The 6,407-nt window shown below is 41.2% G+C and overlaps 1 non-coding gene across 1 annotated transcript; it reads left to right on the top strand.

The window, feature by feature from the left end:
• Window positions 1-5,950: 5,950 nt before the first annotated feature.
• LOC145409435 (5S ribosomal RNA) lies at window positions 5,951-6,069 on the top strand. Its single transcript, XR_013899091.1, has one exon. It is a non-coding gene; the product is annotated as a 5S ribosomal RNA (ribosomal RNA).
• Window positions 6,070-6,407: the final 338 nt, after the last annotated feature.

Below are 6,407 nucleotides of genomic sequence, written 5' to 3' on the forward strand. Positions count from 1 at the left end.
TCTGGTTGCTGATATGACACACTGCTTTAAAAGTATCTGCGCGCGCACACACGCGCACACACACACACACACACACACACACACACACACACACACACACACACACACACACACACACACACACACACACACACACACAAAGTTATATGAATGTATTTAATTCATTAATTCCGCATTTACAGCATTTCATATTTCATTGTCCCACACTATCCCAGTCACATAATATTCCGATGTAGTGTACTGTAGGTAGCAGCCACACTAATCCTGCCTCTATCACGACCCCAGTTTTTCTGGAGAGTGGAGGTAGTGTGTCGAATCTTAAGAGATAGGGCCCTTGAAGCTTTTGCAAGCCAGGCTAGATTCAACCAGTTTGAAACCGTGGCTCAATAGGCAGTAATTATATATATATATATATATATATATATATATATATATATATATATATATATATATATATATATATATATATATATATATACGGCACCCAAGCGGAAGAGAAAGGCAACTAGAAAGCATCCAGAAATAGGTGAAGGACCGCAGTCTGCATTCTAGCTGTTGATTTCATTCCAGCAACCATGACCAATGAATTTCATAGTCATATTTGACCTCAGTTCGTTCACTTGCTACACAATCATCATCTTTATCACCATCTTCATTATCATCATCTCAGCCCTGGTTCCCACTCAAAAGCTGGGATGAAATAATATACCGAAACAAGCGGAAATATAGCGCAATGGCAGAATGATCGAATAGCATACTCAGTAAGATGTCCCTCACAGCCATTCACACATCATTTCTGGCCTACAAAGTCTTAGTTCCACCTCACGATCAGATCATCCGCACATCGGTATTTTCTTTATATATGCGCTTCCCCTGCACTTGAGAAAGTTTTCCCTTCCATTACCATGTTAGTAAGGAGCTGCCAGTCCCTTGTCATGTGCTGCTCTGCTGCACTGCTTCATCCATTTCGTTCATTCCATACATTGCTTTCTCACCTGCTTTCGCGCCATATTCATCAATCTTTCCTGGCGTGCACACCCCTAGCCACCTTGGCTCTAATTCATTTATACCCTTTTACATGCCATAACATGCAGGTGCGGTTTATTATATTGTAATTTACTTACTCCGGTGTCAAACGCACAAATGTAAATGGTTAACATAAAAGGTCCCAAAACATTTCCATGTAGCACACGAGTATCATCTGATACCCGTCGACATAATTCCATATTAACTTATACTATGTGTTTCCTATCGTGTGTCCCCCTGTGTAACCAGTTGTGTGATTGTTCAATAATTTCTAAACTTTTGATTTAAGCAACAAATTGTAACGGAGGTAATGTACCAAAGACTTTATGCATACCTAGATTTATAAATGTATGGTGGTTTAGTTATGTCATGGACAGAGAGAGAGAGAGAGAGAGATGAAAAAGCTGGGGCCTGGTGAGAGTTGGCGGGATGTAAGACCTCCGGAAGAGTGGGATTTATTGCAAGGGGGATTTTCAGAGATGAAGAAAGAAAATTGGGCAAAATGATGAAGGAAGGGGGAAGAAGATCTACCTGCGGAAATTAACGAGAGACACAGATTATGAATTAGACGATGGAACTCATTTAAGGGAAATCGAGAGGGAGTTAGAGATGTATAAGTAATGCAACTGGAGAGAGAGAGAGAGAGAGAGAGAGAGAGAGCTGACATTAAATAGGTGACTTATTAGCTAGTTTCAGCCATTAAAACCCAGGACACTATCTGGTGCAGAGAGTGGAGAGCAGACAGAACCAACGCCATGCAGGACTACCGTGGAAAAAAATAGTAGTTTAGTGCTGAAATTTAAACACCTTTGCTCTGTCCACTTTATCAGCTCTCAATCTTGAATTTCTAGCCGTATCAAAAGATTAAAACTATACTACAGTGCAAGTCAGAAAAATGTATTATGGGAAGGATGTAGAGCCGTTGCAGTGTCTTATTCTGCCGTTGAACTATGCGTAATTAGCAGTAAACTGGCGGTAAACTTAGCTGGATAAAAGTGGTCGAACCATGTTTATTAGATACTGAAAATACTACTGTTAGTCGGGGATTCAACTGTTCTTGAGATGTACCACCAAAAAAGTATTATCATTATCATCTTTTTATAGCCTTAGCTGGTGGTGGAGAGGGATGCCTTCACTTTACAGCACCGATATGACTGGGTGATGAGACTGCCCGGTTATACAAACGTCCCTCAGACCCCTTCCTGTCCCCCGAAGGAAGTATGGTGGATTGGAAGAGAAGGGTATCTGTACCCTGCAGTTAACCAGGTTCACGTTCAGATGGGACTGCTGCTGCTGCTGCTGCTGCTGCTGCTGCTGCTGCTGCTGCTGCTGTTGCTGGTTAACCCTAAGAATAGCTAACAATTCGATTACGCATTCATCGCCAAGGGTTTATGCTCGAGATTACTCACGTCAGTCATGCGCTCGTACCTCGTCCAGGATTTACTACTAATAAATGCATATAGTGTTAATCTCTCTCATTCTTGGTGCCGTCAGTTGCTTGGTTTCAGGGTATAGGAATTCTTGTACAATCTGTCTTCATTAACCACTTCCACATAGAAGTCTTTCCCCACACAAACTCGTCTTGTGGTATAAAACTGGAAATACAAAAGTCACTGTCACGAAAATGTTAACAAAGTCTTGAAAATTTAGCTTAACTATTTTAACCCAGTATATCTGAAGACATTTCATTCTTGCTACCATCACACAATTTCATCCAACTGAGAACAAACCCCACGTAATTAAGGGGTCATTATAGGCTATATCGAAACCCTCTAGTTCAGAAACCTTTATTAGGCAGAATAAAATCGTCTGGAGAGAGCAAGAACAAAATAAAAATGTCATCGAACTAAAGAGTTGATAACGGAGCCTTATATTACATCATGATTTCAAGGCCGGATTCATAATTAACCTACGATTAGTTCCCAGGTGTAAAACTTCAGCAGGAGAAACAAGGAAGGGGGAGTGCAGAATCATTTCATGGTTATTTTTCTTTCTGCATAAAGCAAATCTCAGTCACATGAAGGAAATGGTCCTAAATTGGTGAATCTGATATCAGCACTGCTGTTCAGATATCACTTGGTGTTATTTGTTATTGCTTGACACTTCACTGCCTTATTCTTGAACATGTCTGTCAAAGTGATCTGTACAACAAATACTCAGAATCTGGTATAATTAACACAAAGGCTCCAACGACTCACTGCCAGCTGTATAAAATCGTTAGACGTTATATATATATGAGTATTAGTGGTTTCCCAACTATAGAAGGATTAATTGTGATAATATTAACACTCAGTCTCTTAATCCACTTTTAATTGAATAAAATTATTTGGTGTTAGCTAATAGAGTTGTCCTGACCTTGAGTGGGTTAACCACAGAGTTTATAAAAATGTACCGTACCTGGTATATCCTCTCGAACTATTTCTTTTTTTTTGGGGGGGAGGGAGTTCTATTCTTTCTACTGTCATATAATTTTAAAAGTTTAGAAGAGACTTTTCGAAAAACAGGAGTAAAATGAAGCCTTGATTAACCACTGCACTACCTGAGAACTGTCTTTCATTAAAAAAAATTCGTCTGATAAAAATAAAATATGTATCATGCATTACTAGATTCAGTCAAAGGATTATGCGCCTGTGTCCTGTATGTTATCAGTAACCCTGGGTGGGGAGTGCTGTGCTAGGCAAATTAATTGTACTGTGTCTTGACCGGTGTGTGAATTTTTGCGTGGCTTATTTTACTGGACATGCTGTTAATTGTTCTCCCGGTATTGTACTGTCTCATTCTTTTCCTCAGGTACGTCATTCGATGTTAACATGGGGAAGGGGATGATGATGATGATAAAACCTGTGTAGCCAAATTACTTCAGTATCCGTCTTGCCCCGGAGGCATTGCATCGCTTGAGAAAATGGCCCGTGTTTTCTGTCTTTCCTCATAAAGGTTGTTACACAGAAATTGAGCTTATTCTGCAGCCTTTTACTTCACTGACTTGTTTAACATCCTTACTAAGGATGGACCCCAGAATAGCGCAGCATATTCACACTGAGGTTGGAAGCGACTTTGGTATTACGGTATTATACTATCCTTGCAGTTAACCCTCTCATGGCTTCGGCAGCACTAATTATTTATTTCGGTAAAAATCAGACGATTTCATTCAACTGAGAGTGAGTCATAGGAGCCTGAGAACGTCAGTACATTTACCATTAAGCTTCTTATGGCCGGAACTACTCAAGCTTCTTCTCCAGCCTACATCATACGGTTTTATTCACCTACTGCAAGTGTAAAAGCCTGATAGTGTCGCTAGTGTCATCAGTCCTCCAGTGCTCGGGACTTCACTGCATTTTTGCTTCATCTAACGCCAGACGATTTAATTCAGCTGAATGAGTGTAGGTGCCTGAATGTCAGCGCTGTCGCCATTCATCCACAGTGGTCGGACCAGCTGTCTTGTGTTATTCCTGCTAATGCAAGACGATTTTATTGACCTGAGAGTGAGTAGTAGGAGCCTGAGGGAGTTAAAGGACGAGTTTTTGTTAATGTAATCCTACACTCTGGATGCATCTTTGGCCGCTGTGTTGCGTTGTGCAAATGTGAAATCCTGTAAAATTTTCACCTGTTTTTGATGCTGATTTTTTTTTTTTTTTTTAATCTCATGGTTCGTCACATCATATATGAATTTCGTACCGAGGTTCCCCACTTCGAGAGATAAGGAGGGAGGGAGGGGGGGAGTGATAGGGAGAAGGAGAGATAGCGAGTAGAGATAGACGACAGAAATAGTAAGAGAGACAGAAGGAAGAATAAGTGAGAGAGACAGAAGGCAAAAATAGTGAGAGGAAAGTGATGGGGGAAGATAAAGGGAGAAGGAGAGGTTAGGAGATGAAGAAAGGGAGATAAAGTAACATAGTACAGGGACCATAGACATTTAGGAGGATCATTAACAATAAAAGAAGGGAAAAGAGAAATGCTGAGGAGAGATAGAGAGAAACGAAGAAAAAGAAACGAAAACAGACCTCTAAGAGAAGCTGCAGTTGAGTAAGAGATGTTGAGAAATTAGAAAGAGGGAGGTGAAAACAAGATGAGAGGGAGATTATAAGAATGTGAGAAGTGAAGACGATGGTAAGAGGGAAGAGGAATCGGGAGGGGTGGGAAGGAAGAGAGAATGATGATGGGAAGGAGAGGAGAAAGACGTGGGTATCAGGAGTAGAAAAAATGGAAAGTATGATGGAAGAGAGTCTTTTGATGGAAAGGAATGAGAATGAGGAAGAGAGGGATGCAAGAGGAGGTGAGAGAGCTTAGGGTGGAGGAGATAATGATGTAAATTAATGCCTATCGATTGGACCGGGTCATTAATGTAGGTAAACAGTTTTTCCTAATTATCGGTCTTTTCCTAATTATCAGTCTTCCCCAGCACACGACCTGTAGCAGCTGATGTTATGACCAGGTTCTTAGTTGCACTTCTGCTTGAACAGGGAAAGGGGAAATAGATTTTATCCATGAGACACCCCGGCTCGAGATTCGATCTGAGGTTCTTCCATTTGCGTGCTGGATGTGCTAACCATTGCACCACTGGCTACCCCTAGAAAAGGAGAATGAAGAGTGGTGGAATGTAGGAGATGACGGTGCATGCGAGCAAAATGAAGGAAACAGGTTATGATGGGATCATGAGAATGCTGGGAGAGATTGGGGAGGAAGAATGGTACTCAAGACGAACAAACTCATTCATTATGGAGTTGCTGTGTTGCCTAATAGGATGTACGCCCGAGGAAAGTTCCACCTTATACACCTGCCTGCCAGTTCGGACCTTTATGCGTGAGACAACCATTAGTGAAGCAGTAGCCAGACACTCGTTGTTTGTTTGTTTGGTTGGTATTTATGGCTATCGGCCACATGATAGGCCATTAAGCCAAAAAATATATATACATTATCTACACTTGCCAACGGACATACCACGTTGAGTACACCGCTTCCCGTCCGATCAGCGAAGTTAAGCAACGTTGGGTCTGGTTAGTACTTGGATGGGTGACCGCCGGGGAACACCAGATGCTGTTGGCATCCCTACGGGTCAAGTGGGGTTGGTGGAGGATTAGTGCCCCTCCCTGTAAAACAATTAACTCTAAGCCCTTGGCCACCCCGTTTGGGATACATGGCGTCTGGCAATGAATGAATGAAATGAATGATGAATCTACACTTACATGCACTAAGCCAAAAAATATATATATATTATCTACACTTACATGCACTAAGCCAAAAAATATATATACATTATCTACACTTACATGCACTTCACATTGTACAGTATCTATATCCTACAATATCTATGTGCCAGTTCTCTAGAGCAGTAGAACTGCCAATTTAATTAAGAAGACGGACAAAACAGGAGCAGTAGGGCT

This window comes from Coenobita brevimanus, chromosome 80 (assembly GCF_032717465.1).
Source record: "Coenobita brevimanus isolate Jiangsu-jjx chromosome 80, ASM3271746v2, whole genome shotgun sequence".
NCBI classification, from domain to species: domain Eukaryota; kingdom Metazoa; phylum Arthropoda; class Malacostraca; order Decapoda; family Coenobitidae; genus Coenobita; species Coenobita brevimanus.